Source organism: Periplaneta americana, chromosome 9, assembly GCF_040183065.1.
Source record: "Periplaneta americana isolate PAMFEO1 chromosome 9, P.americana_PAMFEO1_priV1, whole genome shotgun sequence".
In the NCBI taxonomy this organism is placed as follows: Eukaryota; Metazoa; Arthropoda; class Insecta; order Blattodea; family Blattidae; genus Periplaneta; species Periplaneta americana.
The window spans coordinates 147,771,758-147,790,219 of NC_091125.1; the positions used below are offsets into that span (position 1 = coordinate 147,771,758).

An 18,462-nucleotide genomic window follows, 5' to 3' on the forward strand; every position below is an offset into this window, starting at 1 on the left:
TGTTATTTTTAATCAATCTCGTGCTTAAACCCGAGTTAAGAATGCGGAAAATCGAAATACAGAAGAAATGTAGACATTAAAACATATATTAGTTATATATTATTTGTCGAACTGAGAATATGTCGACAAAGCACTGTTGTCGACGAATAATTATAGATAATTCCGCGACAATCAACAAAACTCTCCACAATTAAATGCATTGCTGACTGTGCAAATATATAATATTAGTGGCTTGTTCAGCAAATGCTGCTGCAAACTAAGTTCGTTAGACGTTCAAATAAAAAATTTTCAGATTTATTTTCAATGAAGAATAATTGTCTTTTTAATAGTTATTTGCCTCCATAATAATGAAACATACTCCCTCTGAATGGATTTTTTTAGGCCAAATACTTTCTCTTGAACCTATCCAACTTCAGTTTTTGTGTTTCAACGCGAAAACGCAAGTATCAATGTCAGGACGATAACAGTAGCTATTTCAGGTCATTGTGGATTGTAGGCAAAAGTAAAAAAAAGTCAGGTTTGCTAAGCTTTCGAACAATAGTATTTTCGTATAGCTGCTGCATGTAGAACTTGAAATGTAGAGCGTAAAATCATTTTATCCTACTAAGAGATCTTGCTGAAATGATCTGAAGACTACAAAATTTTCTAGACCTCTTATTTTATCAGTAAGAAATACCTTTTTATATATTTTCCTTAGGAAATGTAATTTTTGCGCTCTCTCGAGCCAATACTGAAGATAATGACACATCAATATCTACACTACACCGCCATTAAGTATATGAAAAAGACCCAACCCGACTGGGTTAATAAGTATAAAAATATTTGATTTTTAATAACAATATTATTATCTTAAGTTTTGTAGTTATATATAGCAGCCACTCAGTAAATTATAGAAATGAAGACCTAAATTAAAATATTCTCTACGTTTACTTACATAACCTCAAAACGTTTCACTTTCATGTCATCAATATAGCATCAATATTATGTACAATTAATGAAAAATAGATGCATCATGATATTAACTATAATAATATTTAATTTCTAATGATAATAATGTCATCAAAGCACCTCAAGTTTCGTAGTTTTGAATATCCAATACACAGCTGTATTATACACTGCAGAATCAGTTTTTAATAACAAATTGAATTGAGCTCTAAATATGTCGGCAATCCTGCAGGTCATGGGCTTCGTGTAATAGCCTATTGTTTACTGTAGTGTGTGTTTTGTTCTGAAATTCAATCAAGTCGGCCGTGATTCGATAAAATTAGTTCTCAAAACTGACAACAGATGGATTTTGGAAAAGAGGAAAAAAATGTAGGAAAATTGACATTTCACTGAAAACTACTACTTTTCCGAAAAACTTTGGGTTCCAAGCTTCAAAATAAGGGGTCATTTATTAAAATCCGTTCAGCCGTTTTCCCGTAATTTCCATTACCAGTTCAAATTATATATATAGATTGGGACTTTATGAGGGATGAAAGTTGGGATTGTAAGAACTGATAATAATCAAACAAGAAGTCCCCTTGTCGTCTACTTCACACGTGCATTAAATTTTAACAATTTTCACGAGAACGCTGCAATAAGTTATAATGGACGGGGAAGTTGGATTACAGAAAGTGTTTATAGAACTATTTTCACGTGCTGAACTCGAAATTCGCCGCCTGCCGAGTGTCGACATTTAATTAACCTATTTAATTCAATTAGCTAGCTAGTGAGAACGAATTAAAATTATAAAACAAAAATGTTTCTAGCCACTACCGTAAGAGCCAGGCTCGTGTACGGTGTGGTCTTAGCCAATGATAAAACAAAAATTTTACAAAGACAGTTTACTAAATACAGTAATTTGACTATAATTATGTGTGTGTATTCCGCCTTTGCTTATCATACAATTAAATGAATAAATTAATTAGTCATATTTTTCATTAACGTTTTCGGTACGTAAATTGTACCATCTTCAGATGTATGTATATGATGTTAATTGTTAACCAAGCCTATGGGTACATGTATCGTAGACTTAAATGATCAGTGTTTTTGTGCATACTGTGCTATGTCGGTGAAGTGTTGCCATGATTACATAAATGATTACCTTAACTCTTATATACTATTTGCACATTATCAGAATTAAATTGGAATGTTTCAGTCAATATTTAAAACACTATTTAAAAACACTATTTAAAAAACACAGTGTTTTAAATATTGACTGAAACATTCCAATTTAATTCTGATAATGTGCTGTACCAGCAAATAGTATATAAGAGTTAAGGTAATCATTTATGTAAGCATGGCAATACTTCACCGACATAGCACAGTATGCACAAAAACACTGAGCATTTAAGTCAACGATACATGTACCCATAGGCTTGGTTAACAATTAGCATCATATACATACATCTGAAGATGGTACAATTTACGTACCGAAAACGTTAATGAAAAATATGACTAATTAATTTATTCATTTAATTGTATGATAAGCAAAGGCGGAATACACACACATAATTATAGTCAAATTGTGACAGCTTATCGGTATACCTTCAACATGAAATTCAATTTTTAAATACAGTAAGTAACTTAATTCAAACCAATAAATAACATACAAGAGCAAAAATAAAACACAATTAATATAAATTGACAATCAGACAGAAGCCAGTGATATTCAATAAAAACATGAATATAGTCGACAGAAATAAAAAATAAAAAATACACACATCTGTTAATATTATATATCATGAACAATTTTATAAATTTCTTTTTTAGAAGCTTCAATTTTAAAATATTTCAGATTTGGAAAATAGTTTGTAATTTTATTACAAAGTCTTGGGCCGAAACTAGCACCATGTTTAAGAGCTGCACTTGTATGACATTTAGGCTCAATTAATGGGAAAGTAGACTTTTGTCTTCGAGTACGATATTCATGTCGATTAGATTTATGTTTTATTTGATTTCTCTGGTAGTATGTTAATAAACTATATTTATAAATTTCTTCAATAGGCAATACATTAAAAATTTGTATAAATTAAATTTGTTGGGTAATCCATATTTTTGGTTAGGCAAATTTTTATTAATCTTCTGTGGAATAAAATTAATGGATTAAGTACAGATGATGCTATTCCACCCAATTAGACCTAATATGGACACAACAATACAATTTTCTCCTTTCTACTTGTCGACATGGCAAATTAAAATATTTAATATTTAGGCTAGTCTCCATTAAATATTTCATTTATTTTTTTTAATCCCGGAAGTTTTTGCAGTAAAAATTTCATGTTCCCACCATCAAAATTGTAAGAGCCTTCATACTTTGAACATGACGAAATGTTCTGAGGAAAAAAAAAAAAGTGTGAGAAAACAACTTGTAAAATTTGCATAGAATTAAAATTCAAGAGTTCAGCCATTTAAATATTGACGTATTTTTTAAGCTTCCAAGCGCCGTAAGCGCTGAATCTTTCTCGATATATAAATAAGAGACTGTTTACTCATTTTTTTCACAATAAAAATGAGAAAAAGGAAGTGACTTTTTATTGAAAGTGGCTAAAACTTCACCCGTACCCTCCTTTAGAGCCAAAAAATAGTTTTGTTCTATTCCGCAAACTATTAATTTTCGAAAACAAAGAAATGTCGTAAGTAGTATTTTACCTAGCGACGCTTTAATTAGAAGAGTCTTTCAGCGTCGATGTTCATATCGGCGAGAAATGAGCTACATGTTTTTTTTCTGACACCCTTTATTAGGAACAGAGTTATTTTGTGTTTCGTAAATCTACAATAAAAAGCCACAGTTTAATTTCTACCCTTCATGATCTCATGCTAAGAATTTTATTGCCTTCGGAAGCGTTTGAACCTCGGCTCCATAGAGAATGACAAAACAAAGGTACGAGTTCCTTTCTACTTCAATCATCGGCCAAATGTAAAATGGCAATGCTCGTAAACTTAAACAGTATTCTTAGATATAAATAACTGAAAACTCTAACTCACTAAGTCTCAGCGTGTTGTCTTCACAGCGCTCAAGAATGGGTTGCTATCCAGAGATCTTCTTACCTGTAAAGAAAACAAAACACGTCAGACAGAAATAATTTTAACAGGAAGATAGAGACATTTTAGTCTAGTATGTAATTTAACTTTGGCAGCAAGATGAACTCTCACGTTAGTTGTGGATTATACACAATTACAATTAGTGAAGAATAAGGTACTTAGGAAAATATTTGGGGCTAAGAGGGATGAAGTTACAGGAGAATGGAGAAAGTTACACAACGCAGAACTGCACGCATTGTATTCTTTTCCTGACATAATTAGGAACATTAAATCCAGACGTTTGAGATAGATAGAGCATGTAGCACGTATGGGTGAATCAAGAAATGCATAGGAGCTATTCCATCTCAAATCGACCGAAATATAGAGAAAATTGACCTTACAACTTCTAAATACAATAAAACTTTTTTTGTACGTAGAGAACTGTGATACAATGCTTTGTGCAGAGTTTGAGGCATCAGAACTTCATAGTGTTTAAATTAAAAATATTTAAATTTATCGTATTTTCATAAAATTTGTAACTTTAAACGGTTGTAGCTCGGAAACCCTTTCACCCGATGATCAAAATCATGGTTTATTTTGATGCTGAGAAATTAAAGTTTGTATTGACATATAAACAGATTTTCTTGCTTTTTGTGGAAATGGAGAAATTTAGATTTTTCCTAATTGAGACGCCTTTGCCAAGGAAAAAATATTTTAAAAATATATGGTTACATTCCGCATTGAAAGTAGAAATAAACACATTTTTTTACTGATGGCACGTTGATAAAGTATTGAAAATATCAAATAAAGAAAATAAATAGTACGCGCGTGAAGTACCCAGCTCACTGTGAGGAGGGAGCTAGCCGAGGGAAGCAAGGCCAGGAGACAAATACGTGATGTTTCGTCTAGTAGCGCATAGCTGGGCTAGCTTTATCACAGGTTTTCATCAACACAAAGGTGTGAAAGGACGCCCAACGCTCGCTTATTTTCAGCTCTCGGCCAGTGCGTGTGGTGCTGCGCCGTTCAAGTCCAGGCGTGTGAAAATAATCTATTTAATACCCTCGAAACTTATTGCCGTGCCACTAAGCAAACAATGCCCAATCCCTCTTAATAATGCAAGTTTTTTTTCTCAATTTTTTTTTTACATTTTTACAAATTGGCAAAAAGCCTAAAAGTAAGTAATATCATATTATCTGTCTCTGTGTACAATAAAAATAAGGATTACTTCTTATCATAACCTACCAAATGTCAGCTTCAAAATAAGCTCTCGTTCAATGTTCTGCAGTAAATGGTTCCAGAGTTCAGAGCGCTGAAAGAGGCTTGTTTTTATAAAATATGCTAAATTTGTCGCTCAATAATACGAAAACCGTTTGACTTTCGATAGTATATTTTTGAAAATGCACTCTCCTCAGTACCCTGTATAAGTAGGGAAAAAATTAGAGTATAAAAAATCCGAGGTTATAGTCCCGTCGCTCTTATTTCCGACAGCCAATCACGTTGCAGGTCGGCTACATTTAAACGTGTGCGTCTTGTCATTCGTTGCTGATGACGTTATGCACTTCCTAAGAATCGATAAATACTTAATATAATCGCCCGCCATTTTCTTTCTTTCGTTGTGGGAAGCACACGAGGACGTTATTTGCCGCTCAACTTTTTGCTCAATTACAATGCATTTGATATAGGCCTACCACCACTGGACAGAAACAATCAAGGCGATTTTAAGCAAATTATTTTAACAGATAAAAATATAAATACAGGGTGTAAGCGACAAACTGCCAAAAAAATACTGGCGATAGAGCACAAATTACTGAACAAGTAAGTCTAATAAAATTTTTCTGCAACTTTTGTGTTTTTTTTCACTAGAAAAAATGTTATCAGTGAGTCAAAATGTTATCAGTGAGTCTAATGTTTTTGGAAATGCTAGTAGACCGTCATTATTTACTTCGGTCCGCCACATACATTGCGACTGTGGTGATATATTTTTTTATAAATCGGGGTACTTCATCGTGGTGGTGTTAGCGTGTGTTGGAAGGAAGGTCATTGGCAATAACGTTGACGCTTATTCTAACAGACTACTATCAGTCCTAAAAACATTTTATTTTAGGACTTAAAAACAAAACAGAAGAAAAACATAATTTCATTACACATCATGTTTAGTAGACTGACAAGGGAAGGGTTTCGGCTCGAACAGGAATTTCGTATCCAAAAATTTGTATACAGGCCCATCTTTACTTCTCTGTAAAGCTCCAAAAAGCATTCATTGTGTAATGTGTGGTTTCTCTGTTAGAGCACTGTACAAGTTGAGGGTGGGGAGAGCACTGCACAAATTAAGGGGATGGGACACTTTACCCGTAAGCCTAGCCTAGCCTAGAAGCTAGTGCAAGTGGTAAAATGTCTAAAGCCCATTTAAGAACATTTTTCTCCAACGTTCTGTCTGAAAATATTGCAGCTAATCAAAAAATGTACACTGTTGTGTGAGTCATTGAATGCGCACAAGGACACAACCTTAATAAATGAATCATTCCAAGGCTAGGACATGGAATGTATGATCATTCCACATAAAAAACTAAATATTTCCAGCCTCTGAATATCTATTTTCTTAGACAATACAAAATATATGCTCGGAGGATAACAGATTGCATAAGGACTCTTGCTGAGAATCCAGAACTGAACTTGGGAAATCGAGTGTTTATAATGAAAATGCACTCTGTTGTTCATAACCAGATGCCTGCTCCAGTATACCTCCCTATGTTTCAGTATTCCTGGCAGTCAGCCGGTTACTTGACTTCTGAACAAGTCTCGGATTTCAAAAGTGTAATTCAGGTGGCATTTGATTTTTCAGCACTGGAGTGTGAGTCAGAAGATTGTTCAGGTGTTGCTTCTGCGTGTTGTGCTTATTGCCCTGCTCCATGCTGTTTCATGCATTTTATAGAAAATCCTCATGTACATTTTAAAGAAGTGTATTGACCAATACCAACCAAACGGAGAGTTACACAAATGAATGCTTTTACGGACTTCATCACCATTGTGAGGTAAGCCTATGTACAAATTTTTAACCAAAAATTCCTGTTCGAGCCGAAACCCTTCCCTTGTGAGATGTACAGCCTGTATAATTTTAGCAGTTTATGTCGTTTACACCCTGTATATCAAAGATTAATATAGGAGATTAAATTGTTACTGTTTTCAACGTATTATCAATTCAAAAACGGAAACAGTCTGATATTTGAATGTTATATGAAAGTGCATTTCTGATACAAAACCCACTGGTACAGTATCTCGGTGTTGCACGAATCTGACCTCATCCCAGAGACCGGTAATAACACAAAGGACAACGATTCGATTCCAGCGTGCACTGGATGTTCGAGGGCCCCCCGCTGGGTTGCTTTCCATGGAAAGAGAGGAGCGGGATCCAGCAAGCACCACTTCGAGCCTCGGTCAGTACCCTACCGCCATCGTGACTAAGGCGTCCTCTAGAACCGGATTTTTAGGGTCTGTTGCTAAGCGACAGCATGCACGAACATCCGCTGTTGCTATGCAAGCCACGGTGCTATTATGGAAACCAGACACAAATTGTAGTCTCAAGTATAAGTTAGGTTTATAAGATTATTGGTGTGTATAGAAACAGTAAATGTTCATACATATGCAGAAAATTTTAAAGATATAGCAAATTTGTATACATAATATATGCAGAAAAATTTAAAGCTACCATTAAGAAACTATAAAGTGGTAAATTATCTGTTTATTTTCGATCAGTTCGTAACCCAAAAACCATAATTTATCTATTTAGAAAATTAAAGTGGGTAGCGATTTGTTTACGAAATAGAAATGGTTATCAAACTGTTAAGGAAATAAGAATAAAAATCCAATTGTTTAGCAGGCAACGTTAATCATCCAGATGTTTAGACAAAATGATTACTGGGTTCCTAAGAAAGCAGATATATGTAATCATTCATCATTCATGTGCTGGGAGCAACTGTTAGCATGTCTGACTATGAAATGAGTTGGCCTGGATTCAAATCCTGGTTGCGACAAGTTCCTGGGTGAAGTTATTTCTTAGGTTTTTCCCTCAACTCAATAAGAGCAAATGTTGGGTAATTTTCGGCACTGGACCCTGGACTCATTTCGCTGGACAATTGCTCCGGCAGTAATTCTAGTTTTTATTGCAGTACCATCCCTACGACTATTATATTTAATAAATGAAATTAATACACCTACAGTTACATTGAAAACTATTGGACACCAATGATTATCATCTTAATATCACTGCAACTGATAAAACACCGTAAAATAAACTAATTTAAACAAAGAGTTATGATCCACATGTTAAGAAGTAAACAATCAACTAACGTTCCAGCTTAGAAATCAAGAGTTATGGTGAAGATATTTAGTGATGAACAGGCAAATTTTTCTGCTTAGAATTTAAGAGATACATCTTTAGAATTTAACTGGCAACATTTTAACTTTGTAATCATGATGTATACAGATTAACAACCAACTAATCATCTTAGAAATCAAGAGTTTTGATCCACATGTTTAGAAATTAAGAATTAACTTTTCAGCTTAGAAATCAAGAGTTATGATCCATATGTTTAGAAATTAAGTATTAACTTTTCATCTTAGAAATCAAGAGTTATTCCTCTAGAAATTAAAAGTTATGATAAAACTATTTATAAATGAACACCTGACTTTTCAACTTGGAATCAAGAGTAATGATTCAGACGTTTTTAGAAATGAACGACTAATTTTCAGTTTAGAAATCATGAGTTATGATACAGATGGTTAGAAATTAACAACTAATTTTTCAACTTAGAAATCATGAGTTATCCAGATGTTTAGACATTACATTATCTACAAAATTTCAGTTTATAAATCAAGAGTTAAGATTCAGATATCTAGAAATTAGCAGCTAATTTTTCAGTTTAGAAATAATGAGTTATAGAGATATTTAGAAGTTATCAACTAAATTTCAACTTAGAAATCAAGAGTTATGATTGAAATATCAAGAAATTAGCAGCTAATTTTTCACCTTAGAAATAATGAGTTATGGAGATATTTAGAAATTATCAACTAAATTTCAGCTTAGATATCAAGAATTATGATCCAGAATGTTTAGAAATTAACAATTAACTTTTCAGCTCAGAAATCAAGAGTAAATATCCAGATATTTAGAAACTAACAATACTAACTTTTGATCTTAGAATAGAAGAATTGCTATCCATATATTCGTAAAGTTTATCTACAGATCGATATGTTCACAAATTAAGAAACATAGGTATATTTACAAACGAAAGTTGATCATTCAGGTATTTAATGCTACGAACTACAAATGTGAACAATGGAGATGTGATTGAATTAGAGTAGCAGGGAAAAGGAATAAATCACAGAGAATCTTTATCACATAAAAGTTCATTGCCGGAAACCTAAAAGAATTCAGATATTGTACAGTACAGCTTTGAACTGCATTGCAAACCAAAACAAGATGTTAGCACTACTGTTGCCATGGATACCGCCCGGAGACACTAATTTGTGGCTCGCACACAAAGATGTCGCCTGCAACAAAAGAAAGCTGAGAGCTGCATTGCGTTGTATTTTTACATTTATCCCTCGCGCGCTGTGTTTTGAAGGCTCCCTCTTTCTCCCTCAATAAAAGCGACTTGTCATATCCTGTTACGCTTTCTCAAAAGACTGCATCCGAAAGGAGCGCAATCCGCCGGGAGCGGATCCGAAACGAAAATGTCTGAGGAATTAAGTATTCCGTTTTGAGAGAAACGATCTGGTTGCTAAGGATACGAACGACTTGGAAAATTCACACGATGGTTTACTGTTTTGTTATATGCGAGAGGTATTTTTAATATAGTTTAGCTATTACAGTCCATCCAACCTAAGACCCACTCTTCACATAAATGTGTATCTTATTTTTCCACTCACGTGTTCGACTAATCTTCTGCAACCTGTTATGCTGCAGCTTACTTACTTACTTACCGGCTTTTAAGGAACACGGACGTTCATTGCCGCCCTCACATAAGCCCGCCATTGGTCCCTATCCTGAGCAAGATAAATCCAGTCTCTACCATCATATCCCACCTCTCTCAAATCCATTTTAATATTATCCTCCCACCTGCGTCTCGGCCTCCCCAAATGTCTTTTTCCCCCGGTCTCTCAACTAACACTCTATATGCATTTCTGGATTCGCCCTTACGTGCTACATGCCCTACCCATCTCAAACGTCTGGATTTAATGTTCCTAATTATGTCAGGTGAAGAATACAATGCGTGCAGTTCTGCGTTGTGTAACTTCATTCCTCTTAGCCCCAAATATTTTCCTAAGAACCTTATTCTCAAACACCCTTAACCTATGTTCCTCTCTCAAAGTGAGAGTCCAAGTCTCACAACCATACAGAACAACCGGTAGTATAACTGTTTTACAAATTCTAACTTTCAGATTTTTTTGACAGCAGACTAGATGACAAAAGCTTCTGAACCGAATAATAACAGGAATTTCCCATATTTATTCTGCGTTTAATTTCCTCCCGAGTGTAATTTATATTTGTTACTGTTGCTTCAAGGTATTTGAAGTTTTCCACCGCTTCAAAGCATAAATTTCCAATTTTTATGTTTCCATTTCGTACAATATTCTGGTCACGAGACATAATCATATAGGCTACTTTGTCTTTTGGGAATTTACGTCCAAACCTATCTCTTTACTTGCTTCAAGTAAAATTTCCGAGTTTTCCCTAATCGTATGTGGATTTTCTCCTAACATACTCACGTCATCCGCATAGACAAGCAGCTGATGTAACCCGTTCAATTCCAAACCCTATCTGTGATCCTGAACTTTCCTAATGGCATAAGTTAGAAAGGAAAGGTGATAGTGCAACTCCTTGCTTTAGCCCACAGTGAATTGGTAAAATATCAGATAGAAACTTGCCTATACGGATTCTGCTGTACGTTTCACTGAGACACACTTTAATTAATCGAACTAGTTTCTTGGGAGCACCAAATTCAATAAGAATATCATATAAAACTTCTCTCTTAACCGAGTCATATGCCTTTTTGAAATCTATGAATAACTGATGTACTGTACTCTTATACGCACTTTTTTTCTCCAATATCTGTCGAATACAAAAAATCTGATCAATAGTCGATCTATTACGCCTAAAACAGCACTGATGATCCCCAATAATTTCATCTACATACGGAGTTAATCTCCTCAAAAGAATATTGTACAAAATTTAGTACGACGTCAGCAAAAGTGATATTCCTCGATAGTTACCACAGTTAGTCTTGTCCCTCCGTCATAAAAATAGGTACAATTATGGACTCCTTCCATTGTTCTGGTACAATTTTCTGTTCCCAAAAAGCAAGTACAAGTTTATAAATTTCGCTAGATAATGCGCTTCCACCCTCTTGTATTAATTCTGCTGGAATTTGATCGACATCTGTAGACTTGTACTTCTTCAGATTTTCTATCGCAATTTCGACTTCTGAAAGAAAATTACAACAGATATTAAACTAAATATCTGATGCTGGATTGCAAGAAAACAAACCTATAAAATAATGTATTCCTCCATTAGTTAGTGTACTTTTAAAGTTAGTGGGTTGTCGGATTGCGGAAGAGACATTTAATGGGCTACTAGTTATTGGATTGTTAACCAAGCATCTTTGGATTTCACAAGTGACGCAACAGGATGTGAATTAATAAAAAAAAAAAATAACATCGGCTGCTGGACTGATGTGAGGTACTGGTCTTATTGTTGTCAAAAACTTGCAATAAATTACTGTGTTGATCTAAAATATGACATATTTTCTGCCTTTTTTTCTTTCTAAATTTTCGAAGTTCCTTCGGTGAATCAGCGATGCACAGAGTGAGACAAGTGTCCAACCGGCTTGGAGCTCACATACTTTACCCACAGCTCTAACATTGTTTTGCAGGGATCGCGAGCTTTTTTACCTATCAGTTTATTATTTCTCCCTTCTCACTACTAGTACTGACACTGATTCTGGCTTTCCTCGTAAATGTAATAAAAATTAAAAGCATAAACGGCCAAAACTACTACTACAACTACTTCATCTGTTTTCCTTTTACTTACAAAAAGCGTATTTCTTTTTCATATCTACAGGAGTCGTTTTCTCGGAGGTCGGTCCCGTAGTTTTAAACAATATATGAATGAGCTCTGCTCCATAAAAGGGTTAAGAGCATTATGTAGCTATTATATGCACTTACATTTCTCTCCAGGGCAACATCTGAAGAACGCTTCGCGTTTAATGAGCTAGGAGAACCACGCTTCAGTTTACAACGCGGAGATGACATTCAGAGCTTCCTTGCGTATTAATTAGAGACTTTTATATCAGTGGGAATCAAGCAGTAAGTAAACATCTTTATAACATCCATTGAGATTTCGACGGAAATCTTTACACAGATGTAATGATAAATAAAGTGTAAACTGATGCCATGTTAATGGTCCTCTACCCCCACACCTTCCGTCATGCTATAAACCAAAATGTAAAACGAGGAAGTAACAGCTCTCTAAACAGCTATTTTCATTCTGTGTGTATCCTCTTTGCGAAGGGTTGGAGAGGTACTGAGTGCCTTGAAAACTGACGCAATCTCGAAACAACATCTAGAATGATAGCTCAATATCAGTCCGCTACAAATTAAGTAGAATACGGTACCGTATGAAGCAAGATTTCTACTAAGATTTTTCGCCCTTGTGCAGGAATAGGTGTGTGTTGTCCTGTGTTGCTGTAAGTCTTGTGCCAAGGTGAGTACATGACTAGTGGCTAGGGAGTGCGCTACTTGTCAGTGTTCTTAGTTCGAATCTCAACGAAAGGAAAGAGACGTTCACAAGCGAAATTAGAATGAGCACGACGGACAGGTGAAGAAAGAGAGAAGTAGAAAAAGATGATATGTATACACGAAGAAGCGATAGGACAAAATATGGGAAGAGAAAAAGAGATGGGAAGAAAAATGAGCAAAAAGGAAGGCAAGAAAAAAGAGAATAAGAAAGGGAGGAGAGTCCAAACCTGTGGAGTAACGGTCAGCGCGTCTAGCCGCGAAACCAGGTGGCCCGGGTTCGATTCCCGGTCAGGACAAGTTACCTGGTTGAGGTTTTCTCCGGGGTTTTCCCTCAACCCAATATGAGCAAATGCTGGGTAACTTTCGGTGCTGGACCCCGGACTCATTTCACCGGCATTATCACCTTCATCTCATTCAGACATTAAATAACCAAAGATGTTGATAAAGCAGCGTAAAATAACCTACTAAAATAAAAAAAAATATAAACGGGAGGGGAAACATGGGTGAAACTAGAGCTGAGTTACTTCCGTTGACTTCGGAAGTGAAAATCCGCCAATACACTACCTTATTACTGACAACATAAAAAAGTCACCAGTCTTAGTCCTGCATACATGCAAGACATAATAAAGACCTGTCCACACCTGTGGAGTAACGGTCAGCGCGTCTGGCCGCGAAACCAGGTGGCCCGGGTTCGAATTCCGGTCGGGGCAAGTTACCTGGGCGAGGTTTTTTCCGGGGGTTTCCCTCAACCCAATATGAGCAAATGCTGGGTAACTTTCGGTGCTGGACCCCGGACTCATTTCACCGTCATTATCACCATATCATTCAGACGCTAAATAACCTGAGATGTTGATACAGCGTCGTAAAATAATCTATTAAAAATAAAAAAAATAAAGACCTAACCTAACCTAACCTAACCTAACCTAACCTGTCACAGATTTGTATTATGTAAGGCATAATGTGATTGTGCACTATGTCTGAAACTTTTGTAATGTCGCCAAACCTATGTTGGTATGACTGAGAAGCGAGTTCTAAACAGCTGAAGGTGTATAAGCGAAGTACGAGGAAGTACGAGTAACTCTCCTCTAGTTTAGCCGAAAAATGAGAAGAGAAGGAAAAAAGGCAGAATATGAAGAGAAAGATAGAGGGGTAAGAATAGTGGAGGAGCAGAAGAAGAAAAGCCATAAAAAATGGATGAGTAAGAACAGGAGAAAGAATACGATAATGAACAAGAACAGAATAGATAAGAAGGAACGGAAAGAGATAAGAGGGAACGGAAGATAAGGAAGGGGAGGAAAAATAAAGTTGAGGAGAAAATAGAAGTTAGCAAACGCAGACAAAGAGGAAGGGAAGAATTGAAGAGAAGTAGTTTGGGAGGAGAAAAAAAGTTGAGAATAGGAAATAGAAGGCAAAGGAGATAAGAAAAATGACAAGAAGAAGAGGCGAATCAGACGTGAAAGATTCGATAAAATTTTAGGAGCTAAACTATGGGACGTTATGTATGCAATTAGATATCTGTATATCTTATAGAATATAATATGAGGTAAGCCTACCAAAGGTCGCCTGTGTCTATGAACAAGGTAATTAATGTTTTCTGTTTTGTACCAAAAATATAGTTTCAAAATAACTTCCAGTCTTTGATATTTCAGTATAAAATTCAAAACTAAATGAATAGTGTCTTAAATTTTCAATCAAAGAAAAAGTCAGGCATCTTCCCCCGATCCACACTATATGGAAAGTATGTACCTACAAATTTCCCACTTATTCGGTGCAAAACTGAACAACCTTCTCCACAACACATACTGGATTGCAGCGGCTCTTCAAAGGACAAACTATGGCAAAATCCAATAGAAGTCATTAAAATTAAAGGCACATTGTCATGGACATGGTTAGTCCAACGCGGAGTAAGCAACAACAACGACGACGATTGAATTCCGTAACAAAAAACATGTAAAAGTAAGTGGATCATCAGGATCTATCTGCATCTATACTAATAATAAATCTGTAGCCGAAATGTTTCTGGTAATTTTCGATTTTCCAAAAATAATTGGTCCTAACATATATAATTAACCACCCTGAAACCGAAAATCGCTTTTTTTTTTTAAATTTTTGTTTGTATGTCTGTCTGTCTATCTGCCTGGATGTTTGTTACCTTTTCACGCGATAATGGCTGAACGGATTTCGATGAAAATTAGAATATAAATTAAGTTCGTTGTAACTTAAATTTTAGGCTATATGGAATTCAAAATATATTATTTAAAAGGGGGGTTATAAGAGGGCTTGAATTAAATAAATCGAAATATCTCCCTTATTATTAATTTTCATGAACAATATTACATAACAAAAGTTTCTTTAAAAATAATTTCCGATAAGTTTTATTCCATGCAACATTTTGATAGGACTCATATTTAATGAGATAAATGAGTTTTAAAATTAAAATAACTGCCATCTAAGGCGGTGCAATGAAATAAAAAACAAATGACTTCGTCTATAAGGGGCCTTGGACAACAACAATCGAAAGCTATAAAACATAGCCTACAGAGAATGTTTCTGTGTTTGTATGAAGTAATATCGGAAGCTAAATTAACCGATTTGTATAATTAATTATTAATTCACCATTGGAAAGTGTAGTTTCTCTAGATGGACAATGCTATAATGTCATTACAGTAACTTCTGAGTGAATCGAGGACAGGTAAGATTAAAATAGCGTCTTATGCACAGAAAACTTGTTAGGCATTCGTTTCCTGTATTTCCTAAAATAATTTTTATGATCAAATGAGTGGTCTCTAGATCAAAGTGATCGCATTTTAATTTTTTAATACAATTTAAATTAAGTAACATAATAAACGATTTATCCTTCTATCAAATACGAATGTTCTCTGGATCAAATGTCCTATTTTAATTATGTAATTACTTTATATTTATTTCTAACGGGTGCAGCGGAGCGCACGGGTACGGCTAGTCATAAATAAAATTCAAAATAGAGTAATGTGTTGCTATGGATGCGAAAGAAATAAAAGACGACAACTTCCCTCTAAAAACGTGCAGAGTGGATTCTCAAGAAGGTGTCACCGTCATAATTGGTCACCATTGGGAAGTGATTCACCATAGAAACGTGAAACAAAACACGGCGACACTTCATTAGTTACCGTGGCGCAACTCTGACAAGAAGTAGATAAACAACCAGCAATATTCTTAGAAGCCTCGGACAGTGGGATGTGATGCAAGGACCTGAATGTGAGAGGCGACGCTTTTCCGAGAAGCGAGCAATCCTGCCCTTCACGGTTTGAGGTTTCAGTCTTAAGTATTTGAATGCCTGGCCGCAGACGGGCGGGATTGTTTGCTTTGCAGCTCCTCCAAGTCCGCATCCCTTGTGCAAATAGTCCAGCCGGTTCATCATTTACAGGGGAATCCCCATACAGAGTATAAAGTTTCAGCATGCGAGAGAAAGCAACAGGGAAAACATTGCACCAGTACGACACACGCATCCCCACTAGGGTACGGAATCGTGCTAATACTAAAACTGACATAAGAATATCACTGTTAAGTTCATTTTATGTGCATTATTACCGTAGTTTCCCGTAACTATGGTCCACATTTGTCACATTTTTCTCTGTATATTCAATACTATTCATCCAGATTAAGTGAAATTTTGGCTTCGGACTCTTGTAAGTTTATATTAAATAAATATTGACATATGTGTTTGAAATTATTTAATTAAAAGTGTTAAAAAAATAATAAGCATTGGTACATAGTTGTATTCTGAGTTGCCCAACTATGGTCCACTCATATATTCATGCTTGAAAGCTGGAGCTGTAATTATTCGTAAATCAATACATTGAGTTTCTAATTTAAGGGTAGATACATAATCTAACACAGAAATATTAAAAATAAATGAAAAGTACATGGATTATCTTTATTAGTACACATTACATAAACACTCAATAAACAAGTGAAATCTGAAAGTCATTTTCCTGCAATAATGAACAACTGCAGTATATTAAAGAACAGAAGTACGGTATCAAAATAAACTAACACATTCTTAGCAAAATATTATGCATATAAATTCACTGATAATGTTTATTTATCGTACTGAGAACTACATTCATTAGGCTTATTTCGATCCTTTGAATCTTCACTTCTCTTGTAATTCTGAAATTGAATCATAATCTGTATCCAATTCAATTTCATCGCTCTCATAGTCACTTACAGGGACGGTTGTTTTCCTTCTACCCTGAAGTTTTCGTTTTACCGGACCATCATTCGTGCTAGTACCATTGATGCTGGAACAGGCTGTTTCTTTGTTTACGTGACTATAATGTTAAATGGTGTTTTAGAATATACTGAGATACCGTATTTGCTGAAGTAAATAATCACATTGATCACATTTTATTGAAACAAATATTTCAAAATGAAATACAACTATGGTCCACGAAAAATTGTGGTACATAGTTGAGGACTGACTTGTAGCCTTGAGGTTAAACATTTTTCACGCAGAGTCCTTAACCTCTGCCAGTCTAATTATTACGTGAAAGTAAACATTATGTAGCCAGGTTTAATTGTACAAAGAATCATATATCTATAACGTACCAGTTCTACAGAGGAGAGCTTAATAAAACAGACAAACACAAACTGAATGATTTCGTGTCTTCACACATTCAATAGAACGATGCACACTGACCTTGTTAAGCATCCATATCATTGCCACGTGTAATGGTAGATAGAAGCATCAATGGGGAACATAATTCCATCATAGTGGCGCCTTAAATGCCAAACACCGAACTCTTGGGGGACTAAGTAGTACATAATGCGTTTTGGACCATAGTTGGGTGCCTGGACCATAGTTATGGGAAATTACGGTAATTACAATTGAACCTTAGATTCAGTCATCTTATAGGCCTATCACGTTAACACAATCTATATTAACTATACGTGCCTACTAAAGGTACGTTTTCCTCGGTGCGACTATCACGATGATCGTTCAACGATGATCGTGCAACGATAATCGTTGGGCAATATTTCTTTGTATTTCATATGGAGCTGTTTTCCTACTAGCGACTGCCGCTAGAGTCGTTGACGACGATCGTACGTCTTGAATAGTCGTTCAGGAAAAGGTTGGATATACTGGGTGTTCAGTTCAAAGTGTGTCATGGCTCGCTGTATGCCGTCATGTGGCTAGCCGATGAGCCTAGAGAATTCAGTCTTCCTACACTTCCGCAGAGGTTATAACCTATGAGGCAGAGAAGTTGCCTAGCAAGTAAGGCGTTCATTCTGAAGAGTACGTACCGATACGTACGGTAACGCCGGTAGTGGCAGGAATGTGAACTGTTTGGAAATACGTACTGTCGGGATATGGGGAGAGGGTTAAGACGATTACTTACGTATTTGTTGACATTAACTTCGACGGTCAACATGGACACGGAGCATTTGATTTGTGTTGTGTAATGTTGCCGTACGCAACCGATGATAACAAATACCCTGCGTACGACTTGCCGGCGCAAAACACAATTTGAAAGAGCTTATGGTAGCACACAGACCGTACAGACCGCCATCTGTTGCTACGACGTTCAAGTTATACCGTACACGTTCTCAAGTTCAGATTGAAGAAAGCCTTTAATAATAGGCAACTTCTCTGACATATAAGCTGAAACTCGCTTCAAA

The 18,462-nt window shown here is 35.6% G+C and overlaps 1 protein-coding gene across 1 annotated transcript in view; it reads right to left on the minus strand.

The window, feature by feature from the left end:
- Positions 1 to 18,462, minus strand: part of LOC138706600 (muscleblind-like protein 3) — a 1,567,271-nt gene that overhangs the window by 1,017,507 nt on the left and 531,302 nt on the right. Inside the window, exon 2 of the mRNA XM_069836101.1 lies at positions 3,970 to 4,032. The gene's annotated coding sequence lies outside the window, so the exon portion shown is untranslated. The remainder of the gene's footprint in view (positions 1 to 3,969; positions 4,033 to 18,462) is intronic.